The sequence below is a fragment of the Mesoplodon densirostris genome, chromosome X, assembly GCF_025265405.1.
Source record: "Mesoplodon densirostris isolate mMesDen1 chromosome X, mMesDen1 primary haplotype, whole genome shotgun sequence".
In the NCBI taxonomy this organism is placed as follows: domain Eukaryota; kingdom Metazoa; phylum Chordata; class Mammalia; order Artiodactyla; family Ziphiidae; genus Mesoplodon; species Mesoplodon densirostris.
In genome coordinates this window covers 54926744-54953429 of record NC_082681.1, presented here as the reverse complement: position 1 = coordinate 54953429, position 26686 = coordinate 54926744, and the positions used below count along the sequence as shown (strand labels likewise).

Sequence of the window (26686 nt, the reverse complement as noted above, 5' to 3'; positions counted from 1 at the left end):
GGGAGCAAAGCCCAAGAGTTTCTGTTTTCCAAGTCATGTTCAGACTATGTTTTCTTTCACTCTCTCTCTCCACAATTGAAATAGATACCATCAAGAATAAATTACTTGGATTTAATTTACAAGAAAGCTGCCAGAAATTGTGTGACCTTCCTAATACCCCATATTTCTCTAATCAAACCCGTGTTAGTCCTCTGTGAGCTGCTTGGGAGCAGCTGGGAGTCAAACCACAGAACAAGACTAATGCATATCATATATATTTTTTTCTCCTTCATGCAGAAAGACAGAATTATTCACCCAAATCTGTCATCACAACAAGTCACTTCCAAGAATACGGTAAGGAGATGCTGTATGAGGTGGGGGGGATGAACGTACAAGTCTGGAAAGTGGGGTGATGATAAAAGAAAAGGAGGACTAAATCAGTGCATAGAGTTGTGTTGCTGTGGTTGACCACATTATTACAAAGACACAATGGGATAGGAGAAAGAGCTCCCTTATCCTCAACTCATACCAAGATCCATTTTTGAAAATATACTCTTTTCAGCCCTATGGCTTATATGCTATATGCGGCCATTTGGGATTTATAGTTTGGCTTTTAAGGAGCAAAATGAGTTATTGTTTGCCAATTCACTGTTTTATCTGGCTATTATTATTATGTTACCAAGAAGTAAGGCAGGGCTTTTGTATAATGAGGAAAAATTACTAGCAATTAAATGACTTTCTTCTTTTCTCAGTTCAAATGCAAAAGATAATTGTTTAACCATTACACCTAAGTAATGGAGACCATTGGTGATCATTAATAAATAAAACTGTAAGTACAACTGCACACTGAAGAAGCCATCTCAGTCAACACTTTCTTGATAAAGTAAAAATACAACAATCTTAAACATATTAGATTCTCTTTAATTCCTATTGCCTTGCCCTGCAATAGTGAACACTGCTGTTCAATCTTAGGTGAAATACAGTAATTGTTGTAAGAAGAGCTTGGTTAACTGAAACTTTTCCTGTTGACACACACTATTCATAGAAGACTAGACTATTTCCTTTTGAGAGGTAAAGGACTTATTAGGGTCCTTATTGAAAGATGCAGGAAATCTGTCACAGCCATTTTGGTGCAATTGTTTTATTTTTTAAAATTTTTATTGGAGTATAGTTGATGGTATAATTGTTTTAAACTAACTTAGGTCAGAGTCATAGGTGTAGAAAACAAACTTATGGATACCAAGGGGGGAAGGGGGAGGGTGGGATGAATTGGGAGATTGGGATTGACATATATACTATGTATAAAATATTAGATAACTAATGAAAACCTACTGTATAGCACAGGGAACTCTACTCAATGCTCTGTGGTGACCTAAATGGGAATGGAACCTAAAACAGAGAGGATATATGTACATGTATAACTGATTCACTTTGCTGTACAGCAGAAACTAACCCAACATTGTAAAGCAACTATACTCCAATTAAAAAAAAAATTAACTGAGGTCAAATAGTCATCCCAATATGTAAAAAAAATTAATTGTCTTCCTATTAACCATCAAGTAGTACCTATAACAAATACCCTGATCATATACCATCATTCCTAGAGCTCATTTCATGTTAATAATTATTATAAGAGCCACAACAACTACAGCTAACATTTATGTGCTTAAGTGCCAGGCAAATAAGTGTCATGACTGATCTTATACTTGGCACATGTTATCTCATTTAACATTCATTTGTCCCCATTTGCAGATGCTGTAACTAAGGTTGAGGGATGAAGTGACTTGACAAAAATGATCTATCTAGGAAATGGCGGAGCTAGAAAGTAACATTGGAGAGCTTGTTCTTGACTACTTACTTACTTTGTTTGGGCTTCTATAACAAAATAACAGAGACTGGGTAGCTTATAAACATCAGAAATGTATTTCTTACAGCTCTAGAGGCTGGGAAGTCCAAGATCAAGGCGCTAGCAGATTTGTGCTTGGTGAGGGCCTGCCTTTGCACAGATAGTACCTTCTCTCTGTGTCCTTACATGGTGGAAGGGGCAAGTGAGCTCTCTGGGGCCTCTGGGGCATTAATCTCATGCCCTTATAAAAGGTCATGAGACCCTCATGACTCAACCATCTCCCAAAGGCCTCACATCCTAATACTATGACCCTTCAGGGGTTAGGGTTTCAATGTATGAATTTTGAGGTGACACATTCAGATCATAGCAACTGCTATACTATATCACCTCATCCCAGGTTTAGGCATGGGAGAAGATCCAGAGGTTTTTTTTTAAGTTTTTTTTTTTAATTTATTTTTTGGCTGCATTGGGTCTTCGTTGCTGCATGCAGGCTTTCTCTAGTCATGGAGAGCAGGGGCTACTCTTTGTTGCAGTGCACAGGCTTCTCAATGCAGTGGCTTCTCTTTTTGCAGAGCATGGGCTCTAGGTGCATGGGCTTCAGTAGTTTCAGTGCGTAGGCTACGTAGTTGTGGCTCGCAGGCTCTAGAGCGCAGGCTCAGTAGCTGTGGGGAGTGGGCTTAGTTGTTCCGCAGTCTGTGGGATCTTCCTGGACCAGGGATCAAACCTGTGTCCCCTGCATTGGCAGGTGGATTCATAACCACTGCACCACCAGGGAAGTCCCCAGAGTTTTGTTTTAAAAGCTTACTTGCTAATAAAACTTCCTTTAAAGCACATAATTTAATGATTTGCTTTTTAGGACACATAACAATGTCCCCAAGTAAAACAAACACAGAACAACAATTAAAAATATGGAATACCACCAGGCTTCCCTGGTGGTGCAGTGGTTGAGAGTCCACCTGCCAATGCAGGGGACACGGGTTCGTGCCCCGGACCAGAAAGATACCACATGCCGCGGAGTGGCTAGGCCCGTGAGCCATGGCTGCTGAGCCTGCGCGTCCGGAGCCTGTGCTTCACAACGGGAGAGGCCACAACAGTGAGAGGCCCGCATACCGCAAAAAAAAAAAAAAAAAAAAAAAAAGGAATACCAACATTTCAAATTGCCATGAATTCTCATCAATTTCTTTCTTTCTCAAGGTTCAAATCTTCACATCTACCTGGTAATGATGATTGGAAAACACATTTAGTTTAAGAAATGTTACTCGAAGTATCTCCTTGTTAGGAGAATACTATTTACAAATTCAACAACATAGTAGTGACTTATTTGCGGTTTACTATTTACCCAGATGGGATGAGTACGTTCTATCTCCTGTCCCCCTGGGGTGAGCTATAGCAATCTCACTATCAATGCAAAACAAAACAAAACAAAACAAATCAATGTCTTGCACTGATTAAGGAAGCAATGACAGCTTCCACTGAATTCCACACTCCTGGAGCACAGATTTTCCAAGGCTGTTCTCTCATCTCCTCCACCCCTTTTCATTTCCATAAAGCTAGCATTCATTAATTCCTGATTTTTTTCAACAGTGTTATTTGTGTGTGTGTGTGTATTAAATGCATAAATGAGTTGTCAAGAAAGTAAGGAATATGCAGAGGAAGCAAAACAAAAACAGGAACCCAGAGAAGTAAGCTTGCTTTTGCTCGGAGAACATTAACAAAACCGTGAATTTGAGCTTTCAGCTTTTTATGACCTTGTGGGGTGTAGGGGATTAGAGATAAAGACCAGAGTCAGAGCGCCCTCGCCAGAGCAGTTAAAGGCGTGGCGGATAGCTGGCGCTGCTGGAGGGGCGCGAGCTCCAATGGCACTATGAGACCCGAGCTAGCGGCCGGAGCCCGGGAGGCGCAGGGATGCGTCGGTCACTGCCACCGGGATGGTCCCCGGCTACCACTGACGCTGCTCCGGCCCAAGAGCCAAACACCATGGAGACCTTGGATCCTGACACCCCCCGCCCCCAGGATGCTGAGCCCACCAGAACTGGAGGTGAGCTTGAGCTCGGGAGTGACCAACAAAGGTTTGAATCGAAGGGGGCCTTTGGGTTTCAGCATCCTGTTAAGACTTTTTACCCATTTCTAAGCGTCAAGAGTATCTGCAGAGTTCGTGCGAGAAGGTGCTGGCTAGTTTCCCTGTGCAAGCCACCATTCACTTCTGCAGCAATGAGTCAGATTCAGATGAGGAGCAAGAGGAAGAAACCCTTCAGTGCCAGAAGGCTGGAGGCGGCCCGGGAGGAAAGGGCAGAGACAGGCTGACAAACCCAGGGCGGCAACCTGGAGGCCATGGTGGCCTCAGTGGTAAGGGTCCGCTCTCCAGCCCTGACTCTCCAGAGGTGCTGTGTGCCCCTCATCCAAATAAGCCTGTCTCTCCTTCACCAGACCCACCTCACATATGCCCTGGGGGACAGCCCTTGGGGACAGCTGTGCCAGGACACTTTGCGTTTCCACTGGGTGTACAAGAACTTGACTGTCTCTGGCCAGCACCCCACTCTTGGCAAGGACTCAGCTTTTACTCGTCCTTCTCTTGGTGATTTTTTGAGCCTCATTTATACCTTTGAGAAAGAATTCTAGGACCAAGAAAAGGTTTGAGTCCACATGGGTTGTTATCAGGTAGGCCAACTTTCAAAGCACGTTCAGCAATGTCACTGTGCCGATCAAACGAAAAATTATTCCATGTCAATTAATAACCCACCCACACCCACGCCTCTCACTTAACCTGAGAATTCTTCTTTAGCTATTTCCACTTTCGTAAAAGTGATTTTAGATATTGTCCAAGGTTGATATGGTTGTTTAGTGGCATTTTGAAAAAAAATTATTTATGAAAAACACAAAACACTGAATAATTTTCATAAGAGTAACAAAAATAAAAAGGTAAGGATTTGTGGGGGACCATTCTGGATAAAAATGTATATGATTCTTGTCTAAGGTCTGTCTGTGTGAATAGAAGAGCTTTAACTCTTAGTTTGGGACTGCTTTGGGCTTATTACTTGAATAGAATAACACTTTAAAAAAATTTATTGGAGTATAGTTGATTTAAAATGTGTTGGTTTTTGCTGTACAGCGAAGTGAATCAGTTATACATATACACATAGAATAACATTGTTTTCAATCAAAGTATCTAATGCAATATCATTTTCAGATTTTTATATTTTGATGACCAAATGAGTGTATTTGTCAAGGTTTTTTCTTACTTAACTGTCTTACGTGTGGTTGTCTTCCCAGTTTCTACTTGACATAAATATTTTGAAAGACAAAAAAAAAAAAAAAAAAAAAAAAAAAGACCAGAGTCAACCAGGTGGGACATCTACTGTAAGACACCCACTCTCTTATAAAATTAGGATTCCAAAAAGCTATGTGCCCAGTACAAAGGTAAACTGGAAATAAACATACTCCTCCTCACACACCAAGGGATTCTAAAGAAAATCGCCTGTCTCAAAACTTGGTGTTGGATGGTGGGGCAAAAATCTCCCCTGAAAATTAAATTTAAAGTGGTTTTTTGTTGGTAGTGACCTCATGCAGGTTTTAGTGGGTCAATTGCTTATCCATATGGAAAGAAATAAGTTTGGATCCTGTGGCCTATCATAAACAGTCTCAAATTCTTTGAAACTCCTTTCATCATGAGGTGGGGTCTATTTCTCCTTCCGTTGAAATTGAGTGGCCTGTATGACTTTTCTGAATAACAGAATATAATAGAACAAAAGAAGATGTGCCACTTTCTAGGCTTGGCCTTTAAAAAAATGGCAGTCTCGCGCTTCCCTGGTGGCACAGTGGTTGAGAATCTGCCTGCTAATGCAGGGGACACGGGTTCGAGCCCTGGTCTGGGAGGATCCCACATGCCACGGAGCAACTAGGCCCGTGAGCCACAACTACTGAGCCTGCGTGTCTGGAGCCTGTGCTCTGCAACAAGAGAGGCCACGAGAGTGAGGGGCCTGTGCACTGCGATGAAGAGTGGTCCCCGCTTGCCACAACTAGAGAAAGCCCTCACACAGAAACGAAGACCCAACACAGCAAAAATAAATTAATTAATTAATAAACTCCTACCCCCAATATCTTCTTAAAAAAAATTAAAAAAAATAGCAGTCTCCACTTTCTGTCTCTTGGAACACTTGCCCTGGCGGAAGCTAGCCTACACGTAAGAAGTTTGACTACTCTGAGACTGTCATTCTGTGAAGAAGCCCAAGCCAGCCACCTAGAGAGGGCATATGGATGTAACATCCATAATGTGGGATGATCCAACCCAAACTGTGTGGGCCAAAGTATTTTGAAAAGGAATTTGTGATGCTGATCTACTCCTTCATTTAAGAGTGCTTTCTCATCCTGCAATGCAGCCATCCAACCATAATATTCAAGCATGAGGAATAGAGCATCCCCCAATGGGAAAAGCTGTAAGTTGGGTTTGTGATTAGTGCATGAGTATCAGAGCCTTAAACAGGCATACACAGATGGAAGATCAAGTGTATATTCTGAATAATGGAATAATAGTAAATTGGGATTTATTTAGACCTAGAAGTTCCCATTGTGGGTCTGTCTACTGATTGCATTTCCAGACTGAACTCACAGCATACAGTCCTTCACCTTTTCCAGCCTAACTTGCATTCTCAACCTCAGGCCCACACTGTTTCATCAGGGTATCCTTTTATTTACCATTAGTTTCTAACAGATTGCTGGGGAACAGAAACAGAACCAACAAGCAGGCACTAATCTCAACAGTCAATGACAGATTGAGCAGGAAGGCATAAAGAACCCAAAGAATGATTTCTGAATTGCAAATTTTCCATGAAAGCTGAAGAAATGACTAGTTTCCTCTGATATATTTGCATTGCCAGAAATGATAAATGAAGCTGAGATTCCATTATTCATAGTTTTAAGTGAAATTTGTTTACACTACTGCTTAGTATTTATTTAACTTCCTTTAAGAAGTGCTAATTTAATAGCCCTCAGAATCCATCAATAAAAAAGGAGGTCACTGTTATCTAACCCATCTCAAAAGTGGAGAAAGTTAGACTCCTATAGCCAGACTTCCCCATTATTACACGGTGATAATGTGACCTTGGGGGATAGGTGGCGATGTCACCCTATCTGTCTGTGATTGAGCTTCTCCATTTACCTAAGATAAACTTTTATATTTTTTGTCCCAAAGTTTCCTCACCTCAACATGATATCAGCTGTCAGGCAAATGTGAATTCATGTCCACATCTCATTGTGGGTCCATGAGCATTCCAAAAACACATGGCTCTAGATAGAAAAGAAGAATTTTTTTAAATGATATTTTTTATGCTCTGATTAGTACTAAATAAAACCTAAGAGTAATGTCCAGATGTCGGGTTTCTAGACAGGAAAGAGTTGGGATGGTGATAGGAGGGAGGGTGAAAAACACCATGGAATGAGGAGCTCTGAGCAAGACAAAGCCTGGTGGCAGCAGGTGCCTTAGACGGTACTCTGAGCTGAGGTTTAACCACCTTTCTTTTCCCAGTTGCAACATACAGGATAGAGACTGTTGCTGTCTAGTCACCTCCCTTTGAATATGCCCAGAGTTATATGGAATACCGTTTTCTGTGTGTAACCCTGCCCATTTAGCTGCTACTCAAGACAGCATGAATGGAATGTAAGTAAATGAAAGTTATGTCATTAGAAGGATCAATTTGATTTCACTCTCTTTGAAACAATTAAATCATACCCAAACATCAGTAGTTTAAATATGATTTTTATCAAATCCCTTGCGACACACCAAACAACTCACAGACATACACACCAGCTAGTGAAGCTTCCAGTTCCCCTCTTTCTCCTCTGACAAATTGTACCTCTTAATTTGTATGGCTAGAGTCTGAGCAAGGACTGATTTCTTTCTTTGAATTCCTCACATGCACCTACAGGTGCTCCTGTGGGTAATGTACCGATAAATACTTTTCAAGGGTTAGAGATTGGCGAATAGTTTATACAGTGTTCTTAGATTAAGATGTTGAGGAGGAATAAACACTGCTTTTTGAAAGGTGTGCTATTCAGTAAAAGACCACAAACAATATGCTTAGCTGACTGACTCTAGACAGACTTTCATTCATTTTGTTATTTTGTTCTATTCAATGGATGCTGTATGGAGGTTTTCTGTTGGGCAATTGTGATCTATGAACATGTCTTCAAAATTATTGAAATGCCGTGAGTCTGGGAATTTCTTACATGTATACAATATGTTGTGGCATATGAAGAATCTAGGTGGCAGGCAATTTGGATAGTGGCCATGCTCACTAATCAGAGGACAGACTTCACATGTGCTTAGTTTGGAAGGTACGATTGATCCCACGGTGACCTTTTCAGCTACACTCACACACAGTTCATAATGGGTTTTCAAGTAGTATCAATGTATAAAAAGGTTAACTGAGGTCTAAACACTTTGCAATGGCCAATGGCTGATGACTGGGAGCTTCATTGGTTAAGCTTGTTGCAACTAGCCACCAATGGGACTGTCTGTCCCCTTTAAAGTTCTTCAGTTCTGTTACCTTTCCATGTCAATTCAGTAAATATTATCACTAATCCTAATGACAGCTATAATAATGATATTTTCCAGGCACTATGCTAAACCCTTACTCTTGAGGTAGGGACTGGAGTCCCCATTTTATAAGTGAGGAGACTGACTAATAGAATGCTTAAGGTAGAAGGAGAAAAACTGGAGTCTGAACTCTGTTGTCTTATGCTCTTAATTAAATGAAAGACTGCTTCCCTAGTGAGCATATTTGCTAAGCCAAGGGACTAAGTCTTGGGACTTAATTAATAATAAAGCAACTAGCTGGATTACATGATCTACTTTACCAAAAAGCCATAGATATTAAATGTATTATAAATGATATTTTGTTGGTTTTAGTTGTATTAAACATATCTAATTACTCAGATTTGTGACTGAGCTGGTTAGATCTACCAAAACAAAGAAAAACTTTCAGTGCCATTCTAATCATTTGAGATCATTGGCTGTGACTTGATGTAATTAGACTAGAATCAAAGTCTGAATGTCTGACCAGTGCCTTCACTGAACTCGTTCAAAGCTTATAAATATTTCAGGTAATTTTCAATTATCCTGAATGTTTTCTGCACACAGCAGGGCTAGTTGGCCCATTTGCAGAAATAGTTGCTGATCTATAAATGGGTTAGGTTCAGCCTATGGATAGCTAAATATATCTTCATGCATACAGGGAAACCTCAGTGATACAGGCCAAATACAGGGAGGGTTAATCTCAATTTGTGAAGGGTTTAAGTTACATATTTAAAAGATTAGATGTAGTTTTATTATTTGCAATAACACCTAATAACAAACTAACTGGTAAACAAATATTTCCAAGTGAGGTCGTTTTATAAGAGTTTTAATGACAAATAAGACTCATTTGGAATAAGTAGCACTCATTTGCATGTAAATAATTAATGTGTCAAAGTCCTTAAAAAGAGATCAATCCCTCCTAGGTGAAACATGCCCTTTTGCAATCTTCTTTACACTGTTACGTTGCTGAACTAACTATTCATTCAGAGATAGTGCAATGGTATTTTGAACAGGAAGTGGGTAGAAATTTAATCACAAATTCTCAATTACTGGGGCCCAAAATAATGATACTTTTCTGTATAGTTGTTTCTTAATTATCCACATCAATGAATGTGACACTGATAATTTTGAAATCATTTCTATTTTACCTTGTATATCATTTCGGGGAAAGTTACCTTCTCAATTATATTTTGCTTAGGCTTCTGTTAAACTTAAATTTGCATTCTGTCAGCACACGTAAATGGGCAGTCACAGAGACGGTCGAGAAGCATGTAATAGTTGTGCAAAGCCTGTCTTGAATGAATCATTAAGCATGGTTAATCCATAAGTTGAGAATCATCCTTATTAGAGATTTCTTCATTTTTGAAAATGTGTGCAGCAAACCTCCCCAAACAAATAAGAATTCTTAGTTCCTAAGAAAGGATTCCTAAGAAAAGGACTGTTTCACCCCAGGAGAACCTAGTGACCCCAGAACTGGGTCTTGGACACTGGGCATATGGTTTAGGGACACCTTGAGGCTTTAAGTTTTCACGAGACTTCTCACAGGCAACCGGGACATCTGGCGTGGTAGGTGTGATAAGTAGGTAGGTAGGTGCCTTCTGGAGTATCCAAAATTACATGTGAGTTACCTTTATTCAAAAAGATTAATTGTTCCACTGGTGTGCTTTAATGAGAGTGGCAAATGCACTGCCCCCACGCCCCCATCACATTCCTAGTTTATCAGAGTAAAAATGAGACAGAGCTGATGGCCAGACTGTGCCATATACAATGATCAAGTGAAACAAAATGCTTTGAAATCACTTGGGGGAGAAATACTGATGTTACAGATGCCCCTTCCCCTTCTCTTGGATCTTTCTGGATGCTTTTCCATTTTGTTTAGGAGGCTGTAAACATTTTAGATTGGTCGAGATAAGGGGAAATGGAGAGTTGTTGGTCCATGATGGCAGGGGGAAAATCAAAAAGCTTGATTTAGTTTTTCTGTCCCCATCTGCAACATACACAACACTTGGGACAGAGATAGCTGGTTGACCTTCAATATCTATTCTCCACATTTGTAAGAGAATTTTGAGTTTTAGCAGGACACATGCTAAACACTATATTCCCCAGCCTCCCTTGTACCTCAGTATGGTCATGTGGCTAAGTCCTGACCATTAGTGTGTAAATGAAAATTTCATGTGTGGCTTCTGAAGAGTGTCCTTAAGGAAAAATGGTGCACTGTCCTTTGCCCTCTTTTTCCCTTCTGCTGTCTGTAAAAGTGACACAATAACCAGAGTTTAAGCAATCACCTTGGGTTACAAGCAGGAGAGACACAGCCTAGAGATGATGGAGCTAAAAGCTGGGAGAAGACCATGTCCTGGTAACTTCATGAAACTGCCAACTGTGCCCTGGATTGTCAAACTTTAGATTTCTCAAATGAGAGGATTAAATCTTGTGTGTTTAAACTACTGTTAATTTGGGTTTTCTGTCACTCACAGCTGTACCTAATCCTAACTGATACAGCATTTAATTAAGTTCTTTCCTTATAGAAGGAAATGTATTGCATGGGCAAAGGGCAGAGAAAGCCCTTTGGAAGGGGATTATTTGTTGGCAATTTTCTGGTCACCAGGTCAAAGCAGCCCTGTGTCCAAGAACCATCTCCGGGGCCATGGAAATCATTGTGCCCTTAGCTTCTGGGTGTCAGTCAGCAGCTTCACGCTGACAATATGTTGTCTCTGTGTTTATCTGTTGGTTTGCAACAACAGATGCCACTATTAATCCTTTCCTACCTATATGCTAACTGCCTGAATGCTAACTTAATACAAATCTGCTCATTGTCTCATGATTGCAGTCAGGATGGGATAAGGGAGGAAGAGTGGATTCTCGGCAACAGTACTCTGATTATGCCAATGACCCCATGATTGCCTGTTTCAGCAGCACACACAGGAAATGGCATGTAAGGGAACAGGGGATCTACTCTGTGTGCAAATTGCTAAACTTCCCTCCTCACATCACCATTCTGGAAATGTTGAATTCCAAGTTCAGACTGTTCACTATGTGTTCATGGGGTTGACAATTGACTGTGCTTAAATGGTATTAAGGTAATGCATTTAAACATCAAAAGTTTACAACCCAAAATTGATCACCTTGGCCAATTTACACAAGAAGGATCAATATCATCAGCTCCCCCTCTCTAAATGTTAACAAATGCTTTAACACAACACTTCTGACCGTGGGATGCAGATTAAAATTAGATACGGAATTAAGTTCCTTCTACACAGTAGAAGAGTCAATTTGAAAATCCTGATAATCAGCCAGAGCTGCTCACAAGGCTTGGCTTTATAGCATTTCACAGGAAAGGAAGCTTGCTCCCCACACACCTAATGATTTTTTTTTCTTTTAATTCAGCCATAGGAAAGACACGGACAATAATAGGGTTAGGGATTTTTCCGTAACGGTCACCACTCAGTCTAGGGAAGGAATAGCTCTGAGTTGTGCATGGTGGATCCCTGCTTCCATCTCCCGAGAAATGCCTGCAAAGGCAGGAAGGTCCCCAAGCCCACTCCCCATTCATACAGCCAAGAGCAAGCCGGACCAGCCCTACCAAGAAAGGTCCCCTTTTACATGCTGTAGGGGTTCACAACAGGCCTCCCCAAGATGTGCCACTTTGGCACATGGATTCTTTTGTGCTAAAGACAATAGAGACCTTGTGGGCTCAAGAGAAACTTCTAGAAGAATTTAAATTGGAGAAAAAGAGTTATTACCAGAGATAAAGTTTATTTAAGTGGCCCCATCTATACAGCAGGGCAAACATCTAATTACCAAACATCTACTCTTCTGCTTATCGTCCTGTAAATATCTCTCCTGTTCTTGGAAGCCCCAGACCCCTATCCCATTCCTCAGCTCAGGATGGCCTGTATACCTCACTTTCCCTTTATGTCTTTGACCCTCTCATGTATGTGGGGTTCCTGTACGTATGAAAATTAATTTGATTTTCTCCTGTTAATCTGTCTCATGTCAATTGAATTCTTAACTACCCAGAAGAACCTAGAAGGGGAGAGGAAAATTGTCTTCCTCCCCGACAATACACACTGCAAAGATTACAATTATCCTTAGTAGCAGGGCTGCCTGTCAGGTAGGTGTGACCCAAGCTCAAGAGCAACTTCTGATGGAAGGACACCTTATATCCAAGAGCTTTCACATATGGCGTAACTACTATGTGGAGGCAGAACAGACTTGTGAAAAACTCTCTCTACCCCTTCTTCCCCTTGTGGTACGCCCACCAGGAGCCAGTACCTTGCTGATCCCTCATTCTCTCCCCATTCCAGTCATGCTTTCTGTGGACTGTGATGTTAGATAGCTGGATACAAATTAACTCACATTCATTACATTCACATCTTAATGTATTGTCTTTTCTAGAAACAGTCATAATTTAGGCCAAAGCATAAAACCAAAGAATCTGTGATGGTGACATTTCAGGTCGGTGATTCTCAAGCTTAGCCAGCTTAACAATCACCAGGGAAGCTTGCTATCATTACAGATTCCTAAGTCCCATCAACAGAGAATCTGATTCAATGGATCTACTTGGGGGGACCCCAACCATCTACTTTCTAAATGGACCCTCATGTGTTTCCAATGCAGCTGATCCACAGACCACTTTGGTCTAAGTGGTTGCCTACACCTTTGGTCCATTCTGCAAAATATTAATACTTTAAAGAAAATTCTTAAGAGGAAGACTCTTTGTAGGTTTTTTCAAAATAAGCATATTTTATTTAGAACCAGTTCTGGTCCTCTGTTTGGCATTTTTTGCTGTAAATAGTCATGAGGTTGGCTATAATAACGTTTGTACTGTTGGGCAGGTAGAAATCATCCAGGGATATTTGGAGCCCAAAACACAACAACTACCCCCTGTCATAGTCAGAAAGAAACTGAGGGAAGTTATTGACCCTAGCTCCCTCTTCCTCTCCCCATGCTTTTCTGCTGGGGAGAGTAAGAAAGAGCAAAACTTATAAATGAGTCAGAAGGGTCCAAAGGCAGATTGTTGCTGGGGACACTGATAGTGATGAATGACAATTACTTTCTGGATTACAAAAGTCAAAGATACAAAGGATTCTATCCTTCTGCAATCCCTGCACCAACACCTGTCTATATTTGCCCTCCTTCACAAGCCTTCTTCTGGCTGTGGACTTTGTTTCTTTTCAGCTTCTCTTTTCAATGACCACCACCACCATATATAACTAGGGACTCTACATGTACATATTCCACTTAATCATAAAACGAACCCTGATAAAGTTAATTTATGTATCGGGACCCACAAAATGGAGGCCACCCCAGTTGGCCGGCCCATGTCACAAATCTAAACCTAGGTCAGCCTGTACTTACAGGAAACCCCTCACTGTCAAGGAAACTTAACACCAATCACAATCCTTCAACTCAGCTTTAGCTGGATTACCTTACCCTAGAAAATAGGACCCGTCAGCCTTGTAAGGAAATCTACCTCCTAGCCAATCATATCCTGTTTCTGGGAGGCCTCTTCTAATGCTCTAGAAAACTCACTCTTGCCCCACATTCCTTGGGAAGAGTGCTCCTCTGCTTATGAGGCACCATATTCCCCAAATCCATGGATTGTTTACCCTTGAATTAAAGGACATCAAACTAGTTACTAAAGTGTTTTCATTTTATCATTTGATAACCTGAGTGAGATGGGTACTATTTTATGTCCTTTTTCCAAATGGGAATAATGACAAAAGAAAGGCAAGAAAATTGAGCCAAATACACACCCCACTAAAATATGAACTCTAAGAGGGCAGAAATTTTAGTTTGTATCTTTCACAACTGAATTTGGATCATCTAGAACAATGTTTATAATATAACAGTCACTCAATAAATATTATACCTACCTGTATTTTTGTCTAAGGTCAATTATTTATTTTAAAACAAGAACCACAAATACACTCAGACTAGGTTAAGCAAAAGGAATTTAGGTTAAGAAATATAGGAGGTCCCACAGGCCCCCAATGACAGGAAATACAGCCAGATCACATGGGTCTTAGAAAGTGCTGAGATAGATGGTCTGTTTCTGTCTGTCTCTTTGCAGCTTTGGGGGTCTCTCATATGTGCTGCCTGTCTGCTCCCAATTTCCTTTCTGCAGACGGAAGCTTCATTGCAAAGTTTACAGCCCCTTTTCCCTCTTCTCATAAGCTTGCACATTAGTTTGGTTGGCCATAATAATAACTCTGGATTCAACTTCATAGATACCAGGTAAACCAGTTTCTCTTGCCAATTTTCAGGGGCAGTTGGGCCAGGTTTCCAGCCTGGGCCCTATTAGCTGTGATCAAAAGATAGAGCCATGTGAGCAACCCCTTCCGACCAGTGTCTGGATCAGATTCCCTAAAGAAGTTTTATAAGCAAGGAAGATATGACTGACATCTCTAGACTACGTGGGAAGCCAGAGATGCAGAGTGGCATTAGAAGAGCTGTGCTAGGGGGCTTCCCTGGTGGTGCAGTGGTTGAGAGTATGCCTGCCAATGCAGGGGACATGGGTTCGTGCCCCGGTCCGGGAAGATCCCACATGCCATGGAGCGGCTGGGCCCGTGAGCCATGGCCGCTGAGCCTGTGCGTCTGGAGCCTGTGCTCTGCAATGGGAAAGGCCACAAAAGTGAGAGGCCAGTGTACAAAAAAACAAGAGTTGTCTAGGACAGAGGTCAGCCCACTTTTTCTGTAAAGTGTCAGATGGTGAATATTTTAGTCTTTGAGGGCCAGACAGCCTGTTCTGGCAACTATTTAACTCTATGATTATAGTGAAAAAGAAGCCATAGAAAGTAACTAAAAGAACGGGTGTGGTGGTGTTCCAATATATAAAATACAAAAATAAGCAGCAAGCTGTTCTTGGCCTGAGGGCTGTAGCTTGAAGACCCTTCTTCTTGGACAAAGTTCTCACTAGGAAATATGTCAATTGTCCATATTCCCATAAACCTGGCTTCTGGTTCTCTGGACCAATGACATCTTGTTTTTAACTGATTTCTTTTTTAAGCAATCAATGATTTGCAATGGCCTACTTGTTAAGATGCAGAAGCTCCTGTTAAGAAGCAAGTGCTTTGCTCTACTACAAGAAGGGTGCTTTAAGTCCCAAGTCATACTCATATGAGTGGCTTAAATGACAGTGAGTGATTGTGCTAGGATGGTGTAATTACCTAAGCTTAAAGGGCCATTTTCATAGAAACAACCCTGGACCAGCATCTTAACTGGGAAAGATTTTAGTGGGTGCTGTGTTCTCTCTTTTTACAAGATACCTTTTCCAAAGCTTCTTAATATAGTATGAGAAATAAAATATGGGTCCAAAAAATGAGGGGAACTTGAACCAATGTGTGCCACCATCAACTGCATGGGTTGTTTGTCAAGTAGAAAGGCAGAGAGTTTTAAATGTAGTTTTATTTTAAAGAGTCTGTGTTTGTCGATGCAGCCCATGTGGCTTGGGTTAAGCTTGTAATAACTTCACAAGTGCTGTGAAGAAGCCCCAATTTCTCTCTGAAAGTGGTTTTGTCATACTGTAATATAAAAGGATAAGGGAGTAATCTGACCGTGTGTGGCTGGGTGGATGCTGTTGCCTGCAGTATATTATATTTAGGTAATGCTTAACTGCACACTTGATAGACATTACTTTTATGTTGTGGCTCCCGGACTGTTTTATGCTCCCTGGTCATTATGCTAAGAAATGAGGCTCACTTACATTTCTGAGTTAAAGTCCCCTGCTCTTACTGTATGTCCTAATAAAGATTCTGACAGTGTTAACTATAAAACTAAGCTCCCTCTTTCTCAACTAAAAAGAGAATGTGTCTACTCTGAACAGGCTTTGGGGCCCCGAAAATGGATGGATTTGCTAATAAGATAGCCAGGTTCCAGTCGAGTCAACACATTAATTAAGGGCTGTTAAACAGAGCTGTCTTCAAAGTGTGGGACAATCATCCAGCCACTGGCGGGGGGGAGGAGAAGGCAATGAGGGTAGCTGTGGTAAGCACCAGCTCCAAATCATGCCCCTCTTCAAAACGGGGATTGGAGAGTTAATGTACCCTCTTCAACGTAACTACTTCAGTAACCAAGCAGGACGCTATGGGGCATTCCCGAGACAGATCCATCCCCCATATTCTCTGTTTTAGCTCCTCTCTGAAGTACCTAGCTAACAGAATCTGATGCACATTTCCTGAGTTGTTTTACAGATGCTAAAATCCCCACCAAAAGGAAGTCATTAACTACTTGATAACCCTGAGCACATAGCTCCCAGACCTCCTGGAGCCTGAGGATTGATAATGTTAACCCCTGTGACCTGGCCATGTTAGCTCACCATCAACCAATCAGAGAATTGTGCACGAGCTGATCACATACCCCGAGACTCCCCTCCCTCACCTGGCCTTTAAAAATGCTTTGCTGGGCCACGTCTCAGTGCCAGGGACCCAAGCAAGATGTCTGCCTCCAGCCAGAGTTCGCATGGATGGGCATACCTCCTGATATGTCCGCCATCAGCTTTTAGGACCCCGGGGTGAGCCATGGTGGCGACCCCCCCCACCTCCCTGGGAGACCCTCCAACACCAGCAGATCCTGCTCACACTAAAAGATGAACCATAAACACTCTGAGGAAGAACCTACTCACTACTCCTCTACTCTTGGGTGTGTGATGACCAGTGAAGCATCCACCAGCGCTGCAAGGCGTCCAGAGTATTTTTTGCTACCTCAGTGCCCAGTGCCTTCAAGCAGAAGTGGTAGTAGATGGTTGCGTATCAGCCAATCCATTCTTTTCCTGAGACGGCAGGAAAACATATCAGCTGGGTTTCAATGGAACTTGGCAGTGGGGACATCCTGCTGATGTGATATATACCTCATCAGAGTGAGGCAGGAGATAGATGGGCTGCGGGCTGAGCAGTTGGAGTTTGTCCCCTGTGGACAGATACCCCAAGATGAAGATAATAGCAGGAGCGAGGAGGAGCTGAGCCCTGTCCAGATTAGAGATAAAGAGACCACATATTTCTCATTCTAAAGGTCAAGGAGACCTTCCCTATTACACATACACAGGACCGACCCCCTCCTCAGGGGCCAAAAAGGGAGGGGGCGCCACCCCATAGTAGGTGATGTCAACCTACCCATAGGCCTCTGTGCTAGAATCCATCGTGGCTAAGAGATACACGTGCACACAGGGGAGGACCCTGAGATAAACCAAATATGGACTCAGAGCCAGGCATACGAGATGATTAGCAGAGAAAACCCAGAAGAAATGCCCCATATAAGTGATTCAAACTACCACAAAAGTGCAACTCTTTTTCTGAGTCTGCCCGGGTGAGTCTATTCACACGTCCTCTTCTCCTAATAAACACTTTACTTGCTTCACTACTTTCCATCTCTTTGTGGAAATTCATTTCTACAAAGCCGACAGGCCAGGGCCTTGTCACTGGCTACTGGTCCCTGGTGGTCTAGTGGCTAAGATTCAGCACTCTCATTGCTGCGGCCTAACTTCAATATCTGGCCGGGGAACTGAAATCCTGCTTCAAGTCGCTGTGGGCCAAGGCCACTGGAGATCAAGAGTACACGTGTAGGGCTTCCCTGGTGGCGCAGTGGTTGAGAGTCCACCTGCCGATGCAGGGGACACGGGTTCGTGCCCCGGTCTGGGAGGATCCCACATGCTGCGGAGCGGCTGGGCCCGTGAGCCATGGCCACTGAGCCTGCGCGCCCGGAGCCTGTGCTCCGCAATGCGAGAGGCCACAGCAGTGAGAGGCCTGCATACTGCAAAAAAAAAAATAGTACACGTGTATCTTTTACCCCTTTCACCCCCTCTCCCACCTGCTTAGGTCTTCTTTGTCTCTCTCCTGCTATCACACAGAGATGATATAAAAGAGGTTCTTTGGCTATTTGCAAAAATAAATAGATAGATAGATAGATAGATAGATGATAGATTGATACTTAGCTGAAACCCAGGGGGAATTCAGGCTTTTTGAACACTAGCTGTCCCAGACTCCTTGCTTGGCACCTTACAGTAAACACTGCACTTTCCTTCACCACAACCCAGTGTCAGTAGATTGGCTTTACAACGTGTTGGTGAGCAGACCTGAGTTTGGTTCAGTAACAATTGCTTAGGCAGTGTCATGCTTTCCCGGCTTCTCCTTTCAATCACCCTCCACCTTGGTAATGAGCTATGTCATCGGTAACTTATCCCAAGAAAAGAAAGATTAGGATAAATGGTAGAACTGGTATTTTCAAGCCACAGCCAAAACAGTCACTGCAATCTGATTCTCACGTTAGATGGTGTAGAATGACATTTCATATGCTCAAAGAATAGCACCCTTAGTAAACTGGCTTAAGGTTTCTTGCTCTTTGTTTTTAGTAACCTCAAACTTACAGAAAAGTTGTAATTACAGTACAAAGAATGTTTTTGCCTTGAACCATTTAAGAGTCAGTTGATGCCCCATCACCCCATAATACTAGTTTAGTGCATATTTCCTACAAGCAAGTACATTCTCCCACATAACCACAATATTACCACCCAAACCAGGATGTTCATTACTACCATCACTTTGTAGGGGAACATAGTTTCCCACCCTAAAACATGTCTTTTTGGCATAATGTTTTAAGCTGGTTATTTTCTAAGAAACAGCAGACATGGAAGTTATTCAGTTTTTCTAGGACTTTCCCATGTATGCATGCTATTACACTTTGATTTTCTCCTGTTAATCTGTCTCATGTCCATTTAATTCTTTCTCCCTGACAGCTTCCTAAAAGCCCATTCAAGTTTTGCCAGTTGTCCCAATAATGTCTTCTAGAGTAAGAGGATCCAGTTCAAAATAAGGAGTTGCATTTAGTTTTCATGACTCTTTCTCCATCTTGATCCTGGGAAGTTACCTTAGTTTGATTTTGACTTTCTAGACCTTGACACTATCAAAGATTATAGACCAAGTTACTTTGTCATTTCTCCCTCAGTCTGGGTTGTCTTCTGTTATATTCTAATGAGAATCAGGTTATAGACATTTGGCAGGAATATTACAGAAGTGATGCTGCATTCTTCTCACTACATCTTATCATGTGCCATGTAATTTCTATTTGTTCTATTGGTGGTGTTCACTTTGATAACTAGATTAACTTAATGTCTGCCAGGTCTCTCTGCTATAAATTTTATTTTTTTTCCTTTAGCATATTTTGAAATTTTTTTAAATTAAATTTATTTTAGATTTATAGCAAATATATATTATGGCAAATCTCATGTATCCATCACCCACTTTCCCCTAATGTAAGCATCTTGAATGACCATGTTAATATTTTATGAGTGGGTACATTGAAGCCATGTAGGTATTCATTCCTCATTAAGCTTTCAATTTATTCAATTTTAAAATTTATATCATCACAGGCTCAGGACTTACTATTTTATTGAATGGAGAATAATATATTACTATCAATAACTATTTATTGATTTTTATTGAGGTGAAATCCATATAACATAAATTTGACTATTTTAAAGTCAACAATTCAGTGGCAATTTGTACATTCACAGTGTTGTGTAATCACTATCTTATGTACTTCCAAAACATTTCCATAATCCCCAGATAAAATACTGTACTGGGGTTTTTTTTCATATAGCGACAGATTTTAATATATCATTTCTCCCCAAATAGATGTAAAATATAGAGGATAATGGAGATTCTTAAAAGGAAATTTTAGACTACATTAAAATTATAATAATGCTAAGGCTACAAAAATGAAAACAATAATCTAGAAAAAGAATTGTGCTTGCTATAATAATTCACTGCTTATCAAATACCTATTTAGAGATAAGCAGGGGATTCCCAATGGAAGAAATGTCATAAACAAGATGTAAAGGGAAAATTTGGGATCATCCTTGATTTCTTCTGAATGTCAATTAATTTCTTAAGGAATACCTTGAAATGTGTTCCTTTCATTTTCATAGATCAGGCATAGCTCCTCCTTTTATTTTTTTAACATCTTTATTGGAGTATAATTGCTTTACAATACTGTGTTAGTTTCTGCTGTATAACAAAGCAAATCAGCTATACATATACATATATCCCCACATCCCCTCCCTCTTGTGTCTCCCTCTCACCTTCCTTATCCCACCCCTTTAAGTGGTCACAAAACACCAAGCTGACCACCCTGTGCTATGCAGCTGCTTCCCACCTGTTATCTATTTTACATTTGGTAGTGTATATATGTCCATGCCACTCTCTCACTTCATCCCAGCTTACCCTTCCCGATCCACATGCCCTCAAGTCCATTCTCTACATCTGCCTCTTTATTTCTGCCCTGCCCCTAAGTTCCTCAAAACCATTTTCTTTCTTTCTTTTTTTTTTTTTTTTTTTTTTTTTTTTTAGTTTCCATATACATGTGTGAGCATACGGTATTTGTTTTTCTCTTTCGGACTTACTTCACTCTGTATGACAAACTCCAGGTCCATCCACCTCACTACAAATAACTCAAATTCATTTATTTTATGGCTGAGTAATATTCCATTGTATATATGTACCACATCCTCTTTATCCATTCATCTGTCAGTGAACACTTAGGTTGCTTCCATGTCCTGGCTATTGTAAATAGAACTGCAATGAACATTGTGGTACATGACTCTTTGAATTATGGTTTCCTCAGGGTGTATGCCCAGTAGTGGGATTGCTGGGTCATATGGTAGTCCTATTTTTAGTTTTATATGGAACCTCCATACTGTCCTCCATAGTGGTTGTATCAATTTACATTCCCACCAACAGTGCAAGAGGGTTCCCTTTTCTCCACACCCTTCCAAGCATTTATTGTTTGTAGATTTTTTGATGATGGCCATTCTGACCGGTGTAAGGTGGTACCCCACTATAGCTTTGATTTGCATTTCTCTAATGATTAGTGATGCTGAGCATCCTTTCATGTGTGTGTTTGCAATCTGTATATCTTCTTTGGAGAAATGTCTATTTAGCTCTTCTGCCCATTTTTGGATTGGGTTGTTTGTTTTTTTGATATTAAGCTGCATGAGCTGCTTATAAATTTTGGAGATTAATCCTTTGCCTGTTGCTTCCTTTGCAAATATATCCTCCCATACTGAGGGTTGTCTTCTCATCTTGTTTATGATTTCCTTTGTTCTGCAAAAGCTTTTAAGTTTCATTAGGTCCCATTTGTTTATTTTTGTTTGTTTATTTATTTATTTATTTATTTACCGTACACGGGCCTCCCCCACTGCGTAGAACAGGCTCCGGACATGCAGGCTCAGTGGCCATGGCTCAAGGGCCCAGCCGCTCCGCAGCATGTGGGATCCTCCCAGACCGGGGCATGAGCCCATGTCCCCTGCATTGGCAGGCGGACTCTCAACCACTGCGCCACCAGGGAAGCCCTATTTTGGTTTTTATTTCCATTTCTCTAGGAGGTGGGTCAAAAAGATCTTGCTGTGATTTATGTCATAGAGTGTTCTGCCTATGTTTTCCTCTAAGAGTTTGATAGTTTGTGGCCTTACATTTAGGCCTTTAATCCATTTTGAGCTTATTTTTGTGTATGGTGTTAGGGAGTGATCTAATCTCATATTTTCACAAGTACCTGTCCAGTTTTCCCAGCACCACTTTTTGAAGAGGCTGTTCTTTCTCCACTATACATTCCTGCCTCCTTTATCAAAGACAAGGTGACCATATGTGCATGGGTTTATCTCTGAGCTTGCTATCCTGTTCCATTGATCTATCTTTCTGTTTTTGTGCCAGTACCATACTGTCTTGATTACCGTAGCTTTGTAGTGTAGTCTGAAGTCAGGGAGCCTGATTCCTCCAGGTCTGTTTTCATTCTCAAGATTGCTTTGGGTATTCGGGGTCTTTTGTGTTTCCATACAAATTTTGAAATTTTTTGCTCTAGTTCTGTGAAAAATACCAGTGGTAGCTTGATAGGGATTGCATTGAATCTGTAGATTGCTTAGGGTAGTATGGTCATTTTCACAATGTTGATTCTTCCAATCCAAGAACATGGTATATCTCACCATCTGTTTGTATTATCTCTATTTTCTTTCATCAGTGTCTTATAGTTTTGTGCATACAGGTCTTTTGTCTCCTTAGGTAGGTTTATTCCTAGGTATTTTATTCTTTTTGTTGCAGTGTGAAATGGGAGTGTTTCCTTAAGTTCTCTTTCAGATTTTTCATCATTAGTATATGGGAATGCAAGATATTTCTGTGCATTAATTTTGCATCCTGCTACTTTACCAAATTCATTGATTAGCTCTAGTAGTTGTCTGATAGCATCTTTAGGATCCTCTATGTATAGTACCATGTCATCTGCAAACAGTGACAGCTTTACTTCCTCTTTTCCGATTGGGATTCCTTTTATTTCTTTTTCTTCTCTGATTGCTGTGGCTGAAACTTCCAAATCTATGTTGAATATTAGTGGTAAGAGTGGACAACCTCGTCTTGTTCCTGATCTTAGAGGAAATGGTTTCACTTTTTCACCATTGAGGACGAGGTTGGCTGTGGGTTTTTCATATATGGCATTTATTATGTTGAGGTAAGTTCCCTCTATGCCTACTTTCTGCAGGGTTTTTATCATATCAGTGTTGAATTTTGTCAAAAGCTTTTTCTGCATCTATTGAGATGATCATATGGTTTTTATCCTTCAGTTTGTTAATATTGTTTATCACATTGATTGATATGTGCATATTGAAGAATCCTTGCATTCCTGGAATAAACCCCATGTGATTATGTTGTATGATCCTTTTAATGTGGTGTTGGATTCCGTTTGCTAGTATTTTGTTGAGTATTTTTGCATTTATGTTCATCAGTGATATTGGCCTGTAGTTTTCTTTCTTTGTGACATCTTTGTCTGGTTTGGGTATCAGGGTGATGGTAGCCTCATAGAATGAGTTTGGGAGTGTTCGACCCTCTGGTATATTTTGGAAGAGTTTGAGAAGGATAGGTGTTAGCTCTTCTCTAAATGTTTGATAGAATTCGCCTGTGAAGCCATCTGATCCTGGACTTTTGTTTCTTGGAAGATTTTTAATCACAGTCTCAATTTTATTGCTTGGGATTGGTCTGTTTATATTTTCTGTTTCTTCCTGTTTCAGTCTCAGAACGTTGTGCTTTTCTCAGAATTTGTCCATTTCTTCCAGGTTGTCCAATTTATTGGCATATAGCTGCTTGTAATAATCTCTCATGATCCTCTGTATTTCTGCAGTGTCCATTGTTACTTTTTCTTTTGCATTTCTAATTCTACTGATTTGAGTCCTCTCCCTTTTTTTCTTGATGAGTCTGGCTAATGGTTTATCAATTTTGTTTATCTTCTCAAACAACCAGCTTTTAGTTTTATTGATCATTGCTACTGTTTCCTTCATATCTTTTTCATGTATTTCTGATCTGATCTTTATGATTTCTTCCCTTCTGCTAACTTGGATGTTTTTGTTCTTCTTCTCTAATTGCTTTAGGTGTAAATTTAGATTGTTTGAGATGTTTCTTGTTTCTTGAGGTAGGATTTTATTGCTATAAACTTCCCTCTTAGAACTGCTTTTGGTGCATCACTTAGGTTTTTGGTCGTCATGTTTTCATTGGCATTTGTTTCTAGGTATTTTTTTATTTCCTTTTTCATTTCTTCAGTGATCTCTTGGTTATTTAGTAGTGTATTGTTTAGCCTCCATGTGTTTGTATTTTTTCCTGCAATTCATATCTAGTCTCATAGTGTTGTGGTCAGAAAGGTACCTGATATGATTTCAATTTTCTTAAATTTACCAAGGCTTGATCTGTGACCGAAGACATAATCTATCCTAGAGAATGTTCCATGAGCACTTGAGAAGAATCTGTATTCTGTTGTTTTTGGACGGAATGTCCTAGAAATATCAATTAAGTCCATCATGTTTAATGTATCATTTAAAGCTTGTGTTTCCTTATTTATTTTCATTTTGGATGATCTGTCCATTGGTGAAAGTGGGGTGTTAAAGTCCCCCTACTATGATTGTGTTACTGTCTATTTCCCAATTTATGGCTGTTAGAATTTGCCTTATGTATTGAGGTTTTCCTATGTTGGGTGCATAAATATTTACAGTTGTTATATCTTTTTTTTTGGATTGATCCCTTGATCATTATGTAGTGTCTTTCTTTGTCTCTTGTAATAGTCTTTATTTTAACGTCTTTTTTCTCTGATATAAGAATTGCTACTGCAGCTTTCTTTTGATTTCCATTTGCATGGATTATCTTTTTCCATCCCCTCACTTTCAGTGTGAATGTGTCCCTAGGTCTGAAGTGGGCCTCTTGTAGACAGCATATATATGGGTCTTATTTTTGTATCCATTCAGCCAGTCTTTATTTTTTGGTTGGTGCATTCAATCCATTTACATTTAAGGTTGTTATCAATATGTATGTTCCTATTACCATTTTCTTAATTGTTTTGGGTTTGTTATTGTAGGTCTTTTCCTTCTCTTGTGTTTCCTGCCCAGAGAAGTTCCTGTAGCATTTGTTGGAATTCTGGTTTGGTGGTGCTGAATTCTCTTAGCTTTTGTTTGTCTGTAAAGGTTTTAATTTCTCCATGAAATCTGAATGAGATCCTTGCTGTGTAGAGTAATGTTGTTTGTATGTTTTTCCCTTTCATCACTTTAAATATGTCCTGCCACTTCCTTCTGGTTTGCAGAGTTTCTGCTGAAAGTTCAGCTGTTAACCCTATGGGGTTTCCCTTGTATGTTATTTGTTGTTTTCCCCTTGATGCTTTTAAAATTTTTTCTTTGTATTTAATTTTTGATAGTTTGCCTAATATGTGTCCTGACGTGTTTCTCCTTCGAGTTATCCTGTATGGGACTCTCTGTGCTTCCTGGACTTGAATGACTATGTCCTTTCCCATATTAGGGAGGTTTTCAACTATAATCTCTTCAAATATCTTCTCAGTCCCTTTTTATTCTTCCTTTCTTCTTCTGGCACCCCTATAATTTGAATGTTGGTGTGTTTAATGTTGTCCCAGAGGTCTCTGAGAGTGTCCTCAATTCTTTTCATTCTTTTTTCTTTATTCTGCTCTGCAGTAGTTATTTCCACTCTTTTATCTTCCAGGTCACTTTTCCATTCTTCTGCCTCAGTTATTCTGCTATTGATTCCTTCTAGAGAATTTTCAATCCATTTATTGTGTTGTTCATTATTTTTTATTTGCTCTTTAGTTCTTCTAGGTCCTTGTTAAACGTTTCTTGTATTTTCTCCATTCAATTTCCAGGATTTTGGATCATCTTTACTATCATTACTCTGAATTCTTTTTCAGGTAGACTGCCTATTTCCTCTTCATTTGTTTGGTCTGGTGTGTTTTTACTTTGCTCCTTCATCTGCTGTGTGTTTCTGTGTCTTCTCCTTTTGCTTAAATTACTGTGTTTGTGTTCTCCATTTCACAGGCTGCAGGTTCGTAGTTTCCATTGTTTTTGGTGTCTGCCCCCAGTGACTAAGGTTGGTTCAGTGGGTTGTGTAGGCTTCCTGGTGGACGGGACTGGTGCCTGTGTTCTGGTGGATGAGGCTGGATATTCTTTTTTTGGTGGGCAAGACCGTGTCCATTGGTGTGTTTTGTGGTGTCTGTGACCTTATTATGATTTTAGGCAGCCTTTCTGCTAGTGGGTGGGGTTGTGTTCCTTTCTTCCTAGTTGTTTGGCAGAGGGTGTCCAGCCCTGTATCTTGCTGGTCATTTAGTGGAGCTCGGTCTTAGCGTTGAGATGGAGATCTCTGGGAGAGCTTTTGCCAGTTGATATTACTTGGAGCCAGGAGGTCTCTCATGGACTAATGTCCTGAACTCAGCTCTCCCACCTCAGAGGCACAGGCCTGACACCCGCTGGAGCACCAAGACCCTGTCAGCCACACGGCTCAGAAGAAAAGGGAGGAAAATAAGAAAGAACAAAAGAAAAAAATAAAATAAAATAAAGTTATTAAAATAAAAAAATATTAAAAATTTATAAAATGAAAAGTAATTTAAAAAATGAAAGGGAGAGCAACCAAGCCAGAAAACAAATCCACCAATGATAACAAGTGCTAAAAAGTATACTAAAAAAAAAAAAATGGACAGACAGAACCCTAGGCCAAATGGTAAAGGCAAGCCTATACAGACAAAATCACACAAGGAAGCATACACATAAACACTCACAAAAAGAGAAAAAGGGGAAAAAAATATATATATGTATAAAAAAATGGAAGAGAGCAACGAAATCAGTAAACAAATCTACCAATGATAATAAACTCTAAATACTAAACTAAGATAAACATAAAACCAGAAACAGATTAGATGCAGAAAGCTAACCCCAAGTCTATAGTTGCTCCCAAATCCACTGCTTCAATTTTGGGATGATTCATTGTCTATTTTGG

At 40.4% G+C, this 26686-nt stretch overlaps 1 pseudogene; it reads left to right on the top strand.

Annotated features, from left to right (window-relative positions):
- Positions 1-3689: 3689 nt before the first annotated feature.
- On the top strand, positions 3690-4232 carry LOC132482762 (protein ripply3-like; annotated as a pseudogene).
- The last annotated feature ends 22454 nt before the right edge of the window (positions 4233-26686 follow it).